Below are 17,799 nucleotides of genomic sequence, written 5' to 3' on the forward strand. Positions count from 1 at the left end.
TCTATTCCTCCTAAGTGTCGTCTTGGGTTTGCTCGGGCTTTGAAAGGGGCCTTGGATGCGGTGTTTGATGCCCCTAGTGATCTCTCCCGTTGGGTTCGTTTGCTTGCTTTACCTCTTTGTTTGCTCAGGACTTTCGCTCCTCGGAGTAATCATGAGTGTCGGTCTGCTATTCGGCGTCGGATCGGGAGGAGAGTATTGCGGGGCTATTCTTGCTTGGGGACACACAGGGGGGGTTTGCGGTTATTCAGGAGTGCTTTGATGAGGGTCCTTCTTCTTTTTCTCGTGGATGAGGATCTCGAGTTGAGTGACCTTAACCTCCGCCAATGCCGGCGGAAGATATCGATGGCCATTATCTGCCGTCTTTGTACGAGTGCTTTCTTCCTCGGGGTCGCCCCCTACTCCGATGCCACTCTCGTGGCCCTGCGTGAGAAGCATCCTGTCGCCCGCCTCCTTCATTGCCTCCTCGTCCGGGGATCATCATCCTCGGTTGCCTCTTCCGCGGTGGTCTTGGATATGATTCGGAGCTTCCCTCGTGGTACTTCTTGTGGGAGGGATGGTTTTCGTGCTCGGCACCTTATGGAATTTGTTTGAGTGGCGCGCTCTTTGTGGCTATCTCCGATGATTTGATCACTTCTATTGCTAGGGTGGTTAATCTTTTTCTTGAGGGTCGGTGCCCTCTTCCTCCTGCAGGTGAGTACATTGCCAGCGCTCCTCTCACACCACTCGTTAAACCGGGTGGTGGAGTTCGTCTATTCTTTGTCGGTGCGGTCCGGAGACGGCTTGTCTCTAAGGTTGGTGCTTCTATGGTTGGCCCGTCTTTATCTTCTTATTTTGATGGGCTTGATTCGGGGTGGGTGTGTCCCGGTGGAGGAGAGGCTATCTTGCATGCCTTGAATCGGCTCATTGAGGCTCTGGGGGAACAGTGGGGCTTTCCATGTTCTTTGGTTGATTTCGAATGCGTTCAACCTTGTTGACCGTTCGACCATGCTTCGGGAGGTCCGACGTCGGTGCCGGCTCTTTCCGTTGGGTGGAGTTTTGTTATTCCAGCCGGCCCGCCTTTTTTATGGTGAGCACCTTGCTTGTGGTCTTGTCGGGTGTTCAGCAGGTGATCCGTTGGGGCCTTTGCTTTTCGCGTTGGTTTTGCATCCCTTGGTTTGCAAGATCCAGGACACTTTTGACCTCACTTTGCAGGCATGGTACTTAGATGATGGCACCATTGTGGGAGATACTTTGGAGGTGGGGAAGGTGTTGGACTTGATTACGTTGGATGGCCCTCGTTTTGGTTTACACCTAAATGTCTCCAAGACGGAGGTCTTTGGCTGTTGAGGATCCACGGAGCCGGCTTCCGGGTTTTCCCCACTTCTATTTCTCGGCCATTGCGCGGTGTTACGATTTTGGGAGGACTCACAAGACTTGTCTGGTTTTAGCGGTGAGATTGTGGCGACGAGAGTAACTAAGACCATTGAGCTGATGGACTTGGTTGCGAGGATTGAGGACCCGCAATGTGAGTTGCTTCTTCTTCGAGCTTATCTTGGTATATCTAAGCTTTACTTCTCTCTTCGTACTTGCTCCCCTAGTGTTTTTGGGTCTGTCCATCTTCCTTTTGATGCCGCTCTGCGTTCTAGCTTGGAACGTATTGTCACCGCGTCGGTAGGGTTTGGGGATTAGCGGTGGCGCCTTGCTACATTCCCTTTTCATCCGGGTGGCCTTGGTGTTTATGCGGCGGAGATGTTTTGTTCTATGCTTTTATTAGGCCCCGCTTGCGTCTCTGGTTTGCGAGGCTAAGCTCCTCGGCCCTTCTCGTGTTGTAGCCGCTGGCCCTGCTTTTGATGATGCCGCACGGTGTTTCGCAACTACGAGGTTACGATATATTAGGTCGCCCTAGTGAAATTCGCCCCAAACTTATGAAGAAATTGGCGGACATTTATTTCACGACGGTTGCTCTTGCCTCAGTCTGTTTTTCTTTGACACCTCGCGAGATCACTCTATGGCGTCTCGGCAGGTTCTCACTCCTCCGATTGGTTGCGTGCGGTTCTATCTCGGGGTTGGGGCGGACTATGAACGGGAGGACTTACCGTAGTGTCTTTGGGGTATCGTCTGGGTGTTCCGTTATTCTCGGTATCTAGGCCCCTGTCCTGCTTGCTCTCGGGTTTTTTTGGGGATATTTTTGGGGACCACGCTGTTTCTTGTACTGGTACTGTGGGCGTTAAACATCGGCATGGTGGCTCTCTTCGTCCTGCGTATTTATTGCTTTATTCTTGGGACAGGGGGCGTGATGTGTGCGTCGACCTGACGGGTTCTTCACCTTTGACTCAGGACGGGTTGGCGATTTTTGTCGGGCGGGTTGTCCCGATCTTTGCTCGGCGAAAGTGTGCTAAGTATGGGGATTTGTGCGCGGTGGCGGGTTATGGTTTCCTACCTTTCTCTTTCTCTTCACTCGGGGAGTTGAGTTCGGATCTTTGTTGCCTTGCTCAGCGGATCCAGAAATTCTCGGTATCTCGGGATCTTTGGGGCTCGGGTAGCCGCTTACATTTTTACTCGTATTAGCTTTACTATTGCTAAGGGTGTGGGAGCCCAGATTGTCTCTCGACTCCCCACCAATTTCATGTAAACATTTTGTTTTTATTATAATGAAAGCGGCGCGCATTTAAAAAAAAAAAAAAAAAAAAAAATAATAATAATAATAATAATAATAATAATAATAATAATAATAATGAGAGAGAGCGCCTTCTTTCTAAAACCTTGCGATTCTGCGATTCTAAACCCTAATTTCTTCGATTTTTCTTCTTTTTTGATCTAAATTTGTTTCTTTTTACTTCTTTTTTCTTGTTTTGATCATGGCTAGACCTCGCGGCCGTGCTCGTGGACGTCCAGTGTTGCATCATGTAGCGGTGGATGTCCCCAATTTGGATACTCAAGTGGATCCAGGTGACGCTGTTAGAACTCCCTTTGTTGTTTCTGGTTTGGTAGGGTCAGTAGCTCGTAGTCATAGTCGGCCTAAGACGTATAATTCGGTTATTAGTTTGCTTCGTGCTTCTGGTGATGCTTTGATGGAGGAAATTGAACCAAATTTTGAGCCACCCCATGTTGACACAACTCTGGGCTTGGGGAATGGGACTGCTACTGTGACCACAACAGCTGTTCCTACTACTGAGGCTCCTGGTTGGAATAAGGTTGTGAAGCCTAAGGTTGGGATGAGTCTTCATTTTTGTGTGCATAGTGCTGGTTCTACTGAGAATGATGTTACAGAGGATGATGTGGAAGGTGAGTTCAGATTTTGGCAGTATACCATAATGGGGAATGTGTTGCGTGCACGCCCTACTGTTGCCCAAATGCAAGCTTATGTTACCAAGTCTTGCAACCATGTTTCATTACCTGCAGTTCAGTATTTCAGAAGGGGGTGGTTCTCCTTTAGATTTACTAGTGCTGAGGATATGGATGAAGTCCTAAAGGGTGGCCCCTAGTCTCTGGGTAGTAACTCTTTGGTATTGAAAAAATGGTCCCCAAATTTCTCCCAGGAGATGGACAAGTTTTCTGTTGTCCCAATTTGGATACTCTTTCCTGAGTTGGACCCTGTGCTGTGGTCTGATGTGGTATTGAGCAAGATGGCGAGTAAGGTTGGGAAGCCTTTGTATGCTGACATGGCCACTACTTGTAAGGCACGTTTGTCTTTTACAAGAGTCTTAGTGGAGGCAGATTTGGAAACTGAATTACCTAAGCATATCATACTCAATACTCCTTACCATGGACAAATGCAGCAGATAACTTATGAATGGAAACCATTCTACTGTAAGTGTTATGGTAAATTGGGTCACACTGAGAATTTTTGTAAGCAGAACAAGGATAGGGTTGTAGTGCAGACTTTGTGGAAAAAGAAGACTCCTGCACCTGCTGCTTCCCCTCCTAGTACTGTTCAGGCATCTGATGTGGGAGCTCCTAGCTCCGCTGGTTCTGGCAAGGCAAAGGCTGGTTCCAGCAAGGCTAAAGGTAAAAGAAATGTTGTGGAAAGCCCAAAAAAGGCTTCAGAACAAGTTGATGCATCCAGTTCTGAGGTGGTGACTACAAATTCATATACTGTACTTCAGGAGGCGGAAAGTGTTCCAGAAGGGCAACTTGACACTGTTCAGGAGCTGGTGGAAAATGTTGAACCCATGCCCGCTGATAAAACATGAGAGTTGCAGTCTGGAAGATTAGAGGGCTAAATGATAGCCTTAAGCAGTTGGAGGTTGGTAGGTTTTTATCCAATAATAAGATTCATGTTTTTAGCCTGGTTGAGACCCATGTCAAACTTCATAAGGAGGTAGAAATAATCTCTCATTTTCCTAATTATGTAGTGGTTAGCAATAAAATTTAGGGAAAGGTTTGGCTTTTCTATAACCCTTCTACTGTAGTTATAAATAATGTGGTCCTTCATGAGCAGTTGATTCACTGTGATGCTTGGTTTAAGACGAGTACTCAAAGAATAGCCATTACTTTTGTTTATGGTTATAATGATCCCAGGGCTAGGGTTGGTCTGTGGAATGAATTGTCCTCCATTTTTGCCACTATGACTCAAGCCTGGGTGGTTTTGGGTGACTTTAATGTGGTTAGGCGGTTGAGTGAAAGAGCAGGTCTTAATCCCCCTGCCAGTCAGGATATGATGGAGTTTAATGCTTGTTTGGCTAGTTGTTACTTGGATGATATACATAGTATGGGGTCTGAGTACACATGGTCTAACAAGCAAGATGTGGACACTAGAACTTGGGCAAGACTAGACAGGGTCCTTGTTAACCCAGATTGGTTACATAATTTTCCTTCTTCTTTTGCTACCTCCTGGAATATCTGACCACTCTCCTCTCTTAGTCTCTGTGGTTCCTGTCAGTAAAACTCCAAGGAGGTTTAGCTTCCTCAATGTTTGGCAGGATCATCCTGACTATAAGAGTCTCATTGTTGATGCTTGGAATACTTCTAGTTTTGGGACACCTATGTTTCAGCTGTTCCAAAAACTAAAGAAAGTGCCCCATTCTCTTCAACTCTTGCACAAAAAAAGACTTCTCCAACATCTCTGATAGAGTTCAAATGCTTAGGAATCAGTTGGGTAACTGTCAGACTACACTCCAAGCTGACTTATTCTCTCCTGACTTAATTGCACAAGAAAAAGACTTGGCCAAGCAATATGCTGACTTAAGTAAACAGGAATTGGACATCTTATTTCAGAGAGCAAAGGTGCACAACATTAGGAAAGGGGATTGTCCATCAAGCTTCTTCTTTTCTAAAGTTGCCTTGAGGAAGCACCATAGCACTATAGGTATGATACAGGACAAGGGGGGTAGTCTTAGATATGGTATTGATAAAGTCAATAGTGCTTTTGTTGAATATTATACTGAGCTTCTTGGAGGGTCTCTTCCAGTGGAGCCAATACCTGAAAAAATTCTCTCTGCTGGCCCTAAAGTATCTGTAGCTGCTGGTGATGCTCTTATTGCTCCTATTACTAGAATTGAGATTAAGCATGCTTTGTTCAGTATCTCTTCAACCAAAAGTCCTGGGCAGGATGGCTTCTCTTCTGGTTTTTTTAAGCACTCTTGGGATATTATAGAGGATGTCTTCTGTCTTGCAGTTGAGGAGTACTTCAGAAAAGGGAAAATGATGAGGAAGGTAAACACTACTCTTCTTGCTTTGGTTCCCAAGAAAGAGGTTCCTCTTACTGTCCAGGATTTTCGACCTATAGCTTGCTGTTCTGTAGTGTATAAGACTATTAGCAAGATTCTAGCTAATAGGCTTCAACAAGTTTTGCCTGATTTAGTGGGGAAAGAGCAAGCATCATTCATTAAAGGTAGAAATATATTTGAAAATATTATGATGTCACAAAATCTCATTAAGGGTTACAATCAAGGCCAAATATCTCCTAGGTGCTTAATTAAGGTTGATATTAGAAAGGCATTTGACTCTCTTCAATGGGACTTCATCAGGCAGATTGATCGGTCCGTTTCGTGTTCACAATTAAAGATGTGGTCGTTGGGTCACGTCCGAATCAAAACACAATTTATAGCTTCACAAACAACTCTACAATTAGTAAAGAGGCAAGTAAAGGTCGGATCCCAAGGGACGTGAATTGAGATGAGATTTCAATTGAAACTAGTGGTGTCTTAGGGGTGTCACAAATTGGGTTGATGTAGAAGATCACTAACTAAAATAGCAATGTAAATAAACAAGCAAGATGAATTAAAAGGGTTGTAAACAATTGATAAAAAGCACTAGGGTGTCATGGGGTCATAGGGGAATCATGGGAATTGATCATACAAACATGTTCTCAAATTATAAGCAAGCAATTATTGTTGTGATGGATTGAGTTGGGTTATATCTTACAATCCTAGGAAAGTTTGGGTCCCGGAGCCGAATCGATTAGATTGTACAACACCTACAAGTCGACTTAATCTTCCCTACTCAACAACATGCATGGTCTAATGAGACTCGAGTTGGTTTATGTCTTACAAGTCTCATTGAAAATATAGGTGATGGTGGTAAATGCAAGGATTCATAGGCTTAGCATTTCATCAAACATAACATGTGCATGAGTTGAGATCAAAACAAGCAAACAAATAAACCATGAAAGCATATTAATTTAAGCATGAATCATTCCCCATGTTGGTTTCCCCTAATCACCCATTAACCCTAGCTAAGAGACTAATCACTCATTATCATGTTGACCATGCTAGCAAGGTTGTCAATCATACCAACAAAATGAAACATGATGAATAAATGAAAGTAATTAACAATAATTAAAAAGGGATTAAGAGAATTATACCTACTAATGATTCCAATAATAAAGCAAAGATAAAAGAAGTACTTGATGCTTGATTGAGAGGTTGTCAATCTCCCAATAATAACCCAAATAATCTTCAATTACCCAAAATAAAAGATGAACACAAGAGAGATTAAGGAAATAAAACTTGTATTAGAACTTGATTAATTGTTGATTACAAAACTAAAGATAGATTTGATTGATATTAACTACACTAATTATTGATAAGAAGAACATGCTCTTCTAATTAGACTAATGGAGTATTTATAGTGGAAATTAGGGGGATGCATTAGGGTTAACTAAGGGCTAAACTAGTAATTACACTTTTTAGATTGAGCAGGGAGGAGCCGGTATTTTCCGAAGGAAGGGCTTCTTTCTTTGTAGCTTGGAGAAGACGAAAATGCGTGAGAGGAATCCGAGCGGATCGGGGTCGGGACGGGCGGATTCTGGCGATGGAACCCGAGCGGATTCAAGAGAATCCGGGCGGATTGTGGTGGTGGAACCCGAGCGTCTTGGTGGAAAACCGCACGGATTGTGCAGGTGGAGGACGGCCGGATTGTAGACAATCCGCACGGATTGTGCCTCAGCAAGACTTCTTCTTCTTTTCTTCCCTTTTCTTCATAAATTCCTTGGGGATTTCCTTGGGGACTCAAGGATCCTTTCTCAACATTGCTCATCTACTATCATATGTACAAAGGCCTTCTAATCTTGTCTCTCCTTGATGCTTGGTCATTGGATTCGATCAATTTAGTCTCGTTTTGCCATGAAAATGCAAGATTCTTACTCCTTTCCTACCAAGGGATCAAAATCTCAAAGAATATGCAAAACAAAGAACTAAAGATAATAAATGACCCAAATATGCACTAAAAAGCATGGGAACAAGGCTAATTCGGGGGCTAAATATGCGCTAATTATGGTCACATCAAATATCCCCAAACCGAACCTTTGCTCGTCCCGAGTAAAGAGGTGACAAAGACTAGGACCATTATTTAAACTAACCTTATAACATAGCCGATATGAGACAATTAGCGGGTCTCACTCCGCCCCTTCAACTCACAACAAGACAACCATGAGGTAGGATGCCTTCTTGCAAGGCAAGGTGGGTCTTGCCAAAATGGCGACACATCCAAACATTAAGCACACAAAATCACATAATGGATACATCTACAAAAGAATAGCCACTTCCTCATCAAGTGGCGGAGGCGCTAAAGAGGAACAATTTTAAGAGCATGTAATCCTTCACAAATACTAGTTCAACAAATTACTAAGGCTAAGAGGATGGCACTAAATCACCTCCAAATGGTGTTAAACTAGACTACTTTCGTCCTCAATTTCCAAATGCTTTCGTCAAGAGCGATCGGATGGTGATGAAATGATGATCCCTATGATGCTAGTAGCATATGACATGACAAGTCTCGAATTCTCTACAAAAGTAAAGGTCATGGATCGTCCCAAGCTCGACAAAGTGGCTTGACAAAAAGGCTTTTTGGGAATGAAATGCTCAAATCTTTATACACAACGGGTGGATATGACTAGTGTTCAAAACTTGACCTCATTTCAACTTTCACATTTCAAAAATTTTAGATGGGGTTTGTCCGTTCCGGGCTAGTGTCCTTTGCTTTCGCCAATCGCTTATTAGGCAACCGGTTAACCTCTAGACAATATCTTTTCGGGGTGATAGTCACTCTGTCTCTGGGCGGCCGAATTCACAACCGTGTGGGGGCCCAATTCAATGGATCCCGCTCCAAAGCACATCGAAGTGGTACGCCTCCATCAAAACAATTTAAATTTCTCAACTTTCAACAATTCATAACATTTGAGGTTTCCTTGGCATTAAATTACTTCCACATGACAAAACTTTAGAAATGAGCACTTCAAACTTATTGATAGAAAATATTTTTGGGTTGTCTTACCACAAGGTCAATCAAGGTCACCTAGACAAGTTAACCAAGTCCACATCGCATCACGGGGTTGGATAGGTGACTCACATGCAAACCCTTAACTAGGCTTTGGGTCATGGGTCAAAGGACACTAGTATGACACTATCTAGGTTGTTTTACAACCATTCTAGTAGGCAAAGTCTTAAGTTGAAAAAGCATTTGTAATGGCTTAGTTGCTCTTGTCAAAGTTCCAAATTAGGCATCTTTCAAAACTTTTCTAACATGCAACTACATGCTATGATGCAACTAATATAAACATCCTAATGCAAATGATTCTATCAACTAATATGACATATAAACTAAATGCAAGTCCTAAGTTCACATTGTTATACCGCATCAATCAAAATAAAGCCACATAGTCATTAACATAAAGAGGAAAAAGGAGATTGGAAAGATCATACCATGCGGTCTTCAATATCCTCATCTCTCGGATGTGGCGTAGTCGATCAATGTGAACAAGGATAGAACAAACACATTATATACAAGACAATTTATACAAAAGGAAATAAACATGTTTTTGGGTTTTCAATTTTTCGAATTTTTATGATTTTCGAATTTTTTCAATTTTTTTGGATTTTTTTGAATAAGAGTTAAATGTTAGAATTCCCATCCCCACACTAATATGGGCATTGTCCTCAATGGCCAAAATGATGGAAATTATGCAAAGGTGATGCATGATTTCTATACTAAATGCAATCTATACTAAGCTACACTACATGATGCATGGTTTTTGTTATGACGGAGAGGATAATTTAGATTACCTCCCGTTGTGTATGCATTAACTTCCCCAAACCGAGTGAGACACTATTGCTAATGTCTTAGGATGGGTGTAGTTCATGCACACACTATGCAATGCATGAAACTAATTTGTCATTTTGGATTTTGAAAGCGGGAACAATAAAATGAGAACACCTCAATGGTACCGAGGTGTGAGTCCTCTATGGTGCTAGGACTACTCCATCAATGATCAAGAAAAATATTTAAAACAAAGAGAGAAATAGACAAACCATGAGAGGGTAGGAGCCTCCAAGGCTTGCTAATCTTCTATCATATCATCATCATCACCACTTTCCTCATTAGAAGTGGTCTCATTGACACTTCCCTCTTCATTTGCTTCTTCACTTTCTTCTTCATCTTGTTCACCATCTTGCTCACCATCCTCTCCTCCTTCTTCACTTGCTTCTTCACCAATGTTATCATCAACTTCTTCATTACCAACAACCTCATTGTCACCCGAAACGACCCTAGATGCACCCGGAAAGACTTCTCTATCCGCCCAACTAGGCAAAGGACATGATGGATCAAGTAGTCCTTGCCTAGCTAAGTGTAGGAGGGGTGGATATTGAGCCAAGTAAGCCTTTTTCCGATCCTCAAAGGCTTGCTTGTGCATTGCTTGCATGAGAAGAGTCACATAATCATTTCTTGCTTCAACCCCCTCGGGCTTGAACTCTTCGTACTCAAAAGGGTAAGGTGGTATGACAATGGAAGAGGAGGGCATTTCAAATTCACCTTTTTGTTGTTGGATAATATACTCGGCCTCTTTAGAAAGGGGAAGTAGATAATTGGTCCGGTGGACGCTTAGACGATAAATCTTTGAAGGCAAAGTGAACGATTTAGCTTCACTAGTGAGCCATCCATACTTGGTGTCAAGAGGGTTATGGGCAACCCACTTGTACTTGTTTATCATAGTATGCATATCAACAAGATGACCACCCTCCTTTGCTTCATACTTGCTATCCTTGTTGAAGTTAGGATCAAAGTATTTGGCTAGGATAGTGACTAAGCCGCCATTGACAATAACGGTAGTGCCCTTCTTCCCACAATCAATGTTGAGCCATCTATCTACCAAAAGCCTTAAAGAGTTGAAAGGCTTGGTGTGTACTCTCCCAATATTCAAAGCCGATTCAAGAAGAATAAAATCAAGTTTGGTGAAATGGTTGGTATCTTTCCTTGCAATAATGGTGTTTCCTATGACCTTGTGCCATACTCTTATGCCCGGATGGTGGACTAAAAGAGCACGACTCGCATGAAAGTCCTCAAATTTCCTTCCGGAAATTTCGTCCCAAAGAGGGTCAGGGTCATACTTTCCATAATTCTTGAAATAACTCGATTCATCACTAAGACCCAAAATTTCACCCAATTCTCTAAAGGAAATGCGTCTACTAACATTAGCTAGACGAAACTCGAGATTTTCCCTAGTCTCAACTTTGATGACTTTCAAAGAACTAAAAAACTCCAAGGTAAGGGAGGGGTATGTCAATTCCTTTGTTTCAAACAATTTCTTCAACCCCATTGCTTTGAAAAAGGCTCTAGTTTGCTCAAGGACACCTAATTTATCTAAGGTATCTTCACAAATAAATTTGGTGGATTGAAGTGATTTCCTAGCAAACTTGGCAAAAGTATCTCTATGGGTTTTGGAAATAAAAGTTACCTCCGGGATAATGCAAGAGTTGATCGATTTCGGAGTAGTTGATGTTGTTGCTCCCATAGAAGGTTGTTGTTGTTGTTGCACTTCCAAGTTTGGGGTTGCTACCACCATAGCCAATGCTTTCTTTGCTTGAAGGGCCTTTTGCCTTTGTGAAAGTGTCTTTGGTGCCTTTGTTGCTCCCTTAGTCCTTGATATTGATGAATTAACCAAGAAAAGAATGAAAAATCTTCAATTAGTAGTGTACCCAAGTCGATTTAAAGGTGAAAGGCTTTGCCTTTATGAATTCAAAAATCGACTCAAAGGTTGAAGATTTGTGCTTGGTTTTGATTGTTATTGGAAAAGGAGTGATTGATTTGTTGTTAGAAGGATGGTTTGATTTGATTTTGGTGAATGTAGTTGAGAAATTTTGTTTTTGTGATGGAGAGGATGAGGGTTTTGATGTTTTGAAGTAGTGTTATGAATGAATGAATGAATGAATGAAGGTGGGAGGGGTTTTATAAAGACCGAAATTTTTGAATTGCAGGGGCAATCCGTGCGGTTTCTGCCCAATACGGGCGGATTCTGCACTTTCTGGGTTTGATAAAACTCGCCTAAAGACGGGCGTATTCAAGAGAAGACGCTCGGATTCGCTGACACGGGACGGGCGGATTCTCCAGAAGACGGACGGATTTCAGTCTAGGAATTTTTCTTGTTTTCCTCAGCAGAGAAGACGGGCGTCTTCTTTCCAAGACGGACGGATTTTCAGAGACGGGCGGATTGCTGTTCAGGACGCCCGGATTCTCATACAATCAAAAATATTTCAAAAGTGCAGCTCATAGGGACGTGCGTCTTCTGCCCAGTACGGTCGGATTGCATGAAAACGGGCGGATTCTCCTGAATTCGCTCGGATTCTTCCCCTTTGTACCCGGATTCAGTTCCATCCGTGTACAATGCATTTCCCTTACCATTCTTCCATTCTTCTTCATGTCTCGTCTTCTTCATTGTGGGGGCATTACTAGGAAAGGATAGCCTAGGCAATTGTCATCCCCACACTAAGGTAAAGCACTACACATCAATTGAAATTGTTAGTCCCTCCCTCACTTCTCTCAAACATGACAATTATCTTGATCAAAGTAAATAAAATAAATCCAAAGATGACAAAAATGCAATACAAGAATTGAAATGCGAGTTAGGGAGTTAGAAGTATTTACAAACGGTGGTTTAGGGAGGACTCCACCAAACTCTCATTCTTGATGAGATGTCAAGGGGGCATGTTCAAGGTGTTGTTGATGTTGCTCAATACCTTGAAGAAATAATCAAAAGCTTGTTCATTATCGTTATAAAGCTCTTCAATAGACCTTTGCCCTTGTTGTCGTTCTTGATCAATGGCATTACCAATGTAGGGATTAAAAATCCCTTCAAATTCGTCGTCCCAAAGACCACAAACTTCATTAAGTTGATCATTGAAAATTTCTTGATTTGATGGAGACAACTCTCCCAAATTCTTCTCTTGGCCAATGAGGCCATCCTCTTCTTCTTTGCTTGATTTTGATGAGCTTTGCAAGCTCTCCTTGTCACAATTCACTTGCTCTTTGAATGGAGCATCTTCAATTTTCTTCTTCCATTGGAGTTCCGATTTCTTCCTCTCATCCTTTCGGCTATAATGATCAATCATGAAACACGGTTCATGCAAACGAGGAGCTCTCATAGTCTTGTCAAGATTAAAGGTTATGCTTTCATCTCCCACTTCTAGAGTGAGCTCACCATGTTTCACATCAATCACCGCACCCGCGGTGTGTAGGAAAGGTCTTCCTAGAATGATCGGAATGTTGGAATCTTCCTCCATATCAACAATGACAAAGTCCACCGGGATGAAAAACTTCCCAATTCGTACGGGGACATCTTCCCATATCCCTAATGGTGTCTTCGTCGATCTATCGGCCATTTGGAGTGTGATGTTGGTGCATTTAAGCTCTCCCATCCCCAACCTTTTACTCACCGAGTACGGCATGACACTCACACTAGCCCCTAGATCACATAAGGCTTTGTTGATCGTTGTGTCGCCAATGGTACACGGTATTGAGAAGCTTCCGGATCCTTTAACTTTGGAGGTGAACTCCCTTGAAGTATTGCACTACTCACCTTGGTGAAGGCGATAGTCTCAAGTTTCCGGATCGACTTCTTCTTTGTGAGGATATCTTTCATGTATTTCGCATAGGCCGGCACGTGATTGATTAATTCCGTGAAAGGAATCGAGACTTCCAAATTCTTGACAATTTCCATGAACTTTCCAAGTTGGTCATCAAATTTGGGCTTGGCTTGACGACTTGGAAAAGGAAGTCTAATCTGTGGGCTCCTTCTCCTTGACCTTGTCTTCATTTTTCTTTGAACTTTCTTCCTTTGATGATTCTCCATCTTTGGAGTTTTGCACAATTTCTTCCTTATCACTAGCTTCCACAACTTCATCCTCAACTTGCTTCTTGATTGCTTCATACCTTGTACCACTTCTCAAGTGAATGGCACTAACCGTTTCATGTCTTGGTGGATTACTTTGAGGTGGTAATTGCCCCTTTTGTCTTTGTGAGCTTGAAGATGCTAGTTGAGTCAATTGGGTTTCCAACATCTTGGTGTGAGCTAGGATGTTGTTGATGGTTGTTTCCTTTGCTTGGCTATCTTTTTGCATTTGAGTGAAAAATTCTTGTTGATTCTTTTGCATTTGGAGGACCGCTTTTTGGACATCAAAACCTTGGTCATTTTGGTGATTGTATGGATTTTGATTTTGGTAACCTTGGTTTTGATTGTAAAAGGGTCTTTGATTTTGGTTTCTCATGGGTGGTGGGGTGTATGTTGTTTGAGGGTTTTGAACATTTTGCCTTTTGTATGAGAGATTTGGATGGAATTTGGTGTTTTCATTGTAATAGTTGGAATAAGGGGTACCACTCTTGTATGCTTGGAAAGCATTCACTTGTTCATTTGTTCCCCTACATTCACTTTGGTCATGTCCCAAAGTTCCACAATTCTCACATATCCCACTTGGGATTGATGAAGATGCCGTCATGGCATTGACATGATGCTTTGGTGATTTTGAGACTTCTTCAAGTCTAGCCATAGCTTTTTCAAACTTCAAATTGATTGTGTCAATGTGAGCACTAAGTTGAGCACCCAATTGAGTAACGGAGTCCACTTCATGCTTTCCTCCTCTAGTAGCCTTGCGAGGTCTACTATATTGTGAGTTATGGATCGCAATTTCCTCAATTTTGTTCCATGTTTGATTGTCATCAACTTCGGTGAACATTCCATTTGATCCCATATTGAGAATGTTCCTTGAATCTTCATATAAACCATTCCAAAATTGTTGTACCAAGAACCATTCGCTAAGTCCATGGTGAGGACATGAGCGACAAATTCCCTTGAACCGCTCCCAAGCTTCATACAAAGATTCTTCATCCCTTTGCTTAAAACCCGTAATTTGAGCTCTTAGCATGTTAGTCTTTTCCGGTGGGTAGAATTTTTTGTAGAAAGCTAGAGCCAACTTCTTCCAAGAATCAATTCCGAGAGTGGCCTTATCAAGGCCCTTTAACCATTGCTTCGCGGTGCCAATTAGAGAAAAAGAAAATAAGACCCATCGAATTTGGTCTTGAGTTACACCGGTTTGAGAAATCGCATCACAATAGTCGCAAAAGGTTTCCATATGAGAATGAGGGTCTTCACTAGGCATCCCCCCAAATTGGCTCCTTTCGACTAATTGGATAAAGGCGGATTTGGCAATAAAATTTCCGGTTAGATGTTATGGTGTAGGAGTACCATTGGGTAGGTTCTCCTCGGTGGGTACGTAGTGTGATGAAAACTTAGGCATTGTAGGTTGATTTTGGGGTGTATTGTGTAATGGGTTCTCCTCTCCTTCTATTGCGAAAGGGTTGATGAACTCAATAGTTGGTTGAACAACTTCACTAATACCTCTCAAATTCCTCCTAGCAAGTCTCCTATTGTTCGTCAAGGTTCTTTCAATTTCACGATCAAAAGGTAACAAATCACCTTGTGATCTTCTAGACATGCAAAATATCAAACAACTTGAAAACAATTAGAACAAACCTTGAGGAGTTTTACTTCCCCAAGGCAAAGAAAAGACATAACTAATAACAATGTAAAGAAATCTAAATCAAGCTAACACCGTCCCCGGCAACGGCGCCATTTTTGATCGGTCCGTTTCGTGTTCAGAATTAAAGGTGTGGTCGTTAGGTCACGTCCGAATCAAAACACAATTTATAGCTTCACAAACAACTCTACAATTAGTAAAGAGGCAAGTAAAGGTCGGATCCCAAGGGACGGGAATTGAGATGAGATTTCAATTGAAACTAGTGGTGTCTTAGGGGTGTCACAAATTGGGTTGATATAGAAGATCACTAACTAAAATAGCAATGTAAATAAACAAGCAAGATGAATTAAAAGGGTTGTAAATAATTGATAAAAAGCACTAGGGTGTCATGGGGTCATAGGGGAATCATGGGAATTGATCATAGAAACATGTTTTCAAATTATAAGCAAGCAATTATTGTTGTGATGGATTGAGTTGGGTTATATCTTACAATCCTAGGAAAGTTTGGGTCCCGGAGCCGAATCGATTAGATTGTACAACACCTACAAGTCGACTTAATCTTCCCTACTCAACAACATGCATGGTCTAATGAGACTCGAGTTGGTTTATGTCTTACAAGTCTCATTGAAAAGATAGGTGATGGTGGTAAATGCAAGGATTCATAGGCTTAGCATTTCATCAAACATAACATGTGCATGAGTTGAGATCAAAACAAGCAAGCAAATAAACCATGAAAGCATATTAATTTAAGCATGAATCATTCCCCATGTTGGTTTCCCCTAATCACCCATTAACCCTAGCTAAGAGACTACTCACTCATTATCATGTTGATCATGCTAGCAAGGTTGTCAATCATACCAACAAAATGAAACATGATGAATAAATGAAAGTAATTAACAATAATTAAAAAGGGATTAAGAGAATTATACCTACTAATGATTCCAATAATAAAGCAAAGATAAAAGAATTACTTGATGCTTGATTGAGAGGTTGTCAATCTCCCAATAATAACCCAAATAATCTTCAATTACCCAAAATAAAAGATGAACACAAGAGAGATTAAGGAAATAAAACTTGTATTAGAACTTGATTAATTGTTGATTACAAAACTAAAGATAGATTTGATTGATATTAACTACTCTAATTATTGATAAGAAGAACATGCTCTTCTAATTAGACTAATGGGGTATTTATAGTGGAAATTAGGGGGATGCATTAGGGTTAACTAAGGGCTAAACTAGTAATTACACTTTTTAGATTGAGCAGGGAGGAGCCGGTATTTTCCGAAGGAAGGGCTTCTTTCTTTGTAGCTTGGAGAAGACGAAAATGCGCTGTAGAGGAATCCGAGCGGATCAGGGTCGGGACGGGCGGATTCTGGCGATGGAACCCGAGCGGATTCAAGAGAATCCGGGCGGATTGTGGTGGTGGAACCCGAGCGTCTTGGTGGAAAACCGCACGGATTGTGCAGGTGGAGGACGGCAGGGATTGTAGACAATCCGCACGGATTGTGCCTCTGCAAGACTTCTTCTTCTTTTCTTCCCTTTTCTTCATAAATTCCTTGGGGATTTCCTTGGGGACTCAAGGATCCTTTCTCAACATTGCTCATCTACTATCATATGTACAAAGGCCTTCTAATCTTGTCTCTCCTTGATGCTTGGTCATTGGATTCGATCAATTTAGTCTCGTTTTGCCATGAAAATGCAAGATTCTTACTCCTTTCCTACCAAGGGATCAAAATCTCAAAGAATATGCAAAACAAAGAACTAAAGATAATAAATGACCCAAATATGCACTAAAAAGCATGGGAACAAGGCTAATTCGGGGGCTAAATATGCGCTAATTATGGTCACATCATAGATGTTACAAGGCTTAGGATTTCTTCCTCAATTTGTTAAGTGGATCATTGGTTGTATAACTTCTACTTGGTTTTCTTTGAAGATAAATGGTGCTATTAGTGGCTTCTTCCCTGGACAGTCTGGAGTTAGGCAAGGGGATCCACTCTCCCCATATTTGTTTGTTCTTAGCATGGAAATACTATCTAGGTAGCTCAGAGGACTCCATCTCCTTCCCCAAGTATCATCCCATCCTAAGTGTGCTAAACTCAGATTGAACCATCTGATTTTTGCTGATGATCTTATGATCTTTGTGAGGGGGGATGTCCCATCTATTGCTGTTGTAGCTCAGAGTCTTTCTGATTTTGCTAAGATTTCTGGGTTGCATGCAAATCCAGCCAAGACAAGCATATACTATGGTGGGGTGGATGCACCTGTTAGGAAGCAAATTGGTGAGCTTACTGGCTATTCTGAGGAGAGCTTCCCTTTTAGATATTTGGGGGTTACCCTAAATCCTGGGAAATTGGCCCCTGAAATGTTCAAAGCCATGGTGGATAAGATCCAGTCTGCTATCCATCATTGGACTGGAAATCTCCTCTCTTATGCTGGTAAGACTCAGCTTATTAATTCTGTCCTTTTTTGCCTTGAAAATTACTGGTGTTCTGCTCTTCTTCTCCCTAGAATTGTTGCTAAGATGGTCAATAAACCGTGTAAGGATTATTTTAGGGGAGTTCCTACTGGGA

General features: G+C 41.9%; 1 non-coding gene across 1 annotated transcript; it reads left to right on the forward strand.

Moving 5' to 3' along the window:
• The first annotated feature begins 14,505 nt into the window (after nucleotides 1–14,505).
• On the forward strand, nucleotides 14,506–14,612 carry LOC141654217 (small nucleolar RNA R71). Its single transcript, XR_012547781.1, has one exon. It is a non-coding gene; the product is annotated as a small nucleolar RNA R71 (small nucleolar RNA).
• Nucleotides 14,613–17,799: the final 3,187 nt, after the last annotated feature.

The sequence above is a fragment of the Silene latifolia genome, chromosome 4 (assembly GCF_048544455.1).
Source record: "Silene latifolia isolate original U9 population chromosome 4, ASM4854445v1, whole genome shotgun sequence".
NCBI lineage: Eukaryota > Viridiplantae > Streptophyta > Magnoliopsida > Caryophyllales > Caryophyllaceae > Silene > Silene latifolia.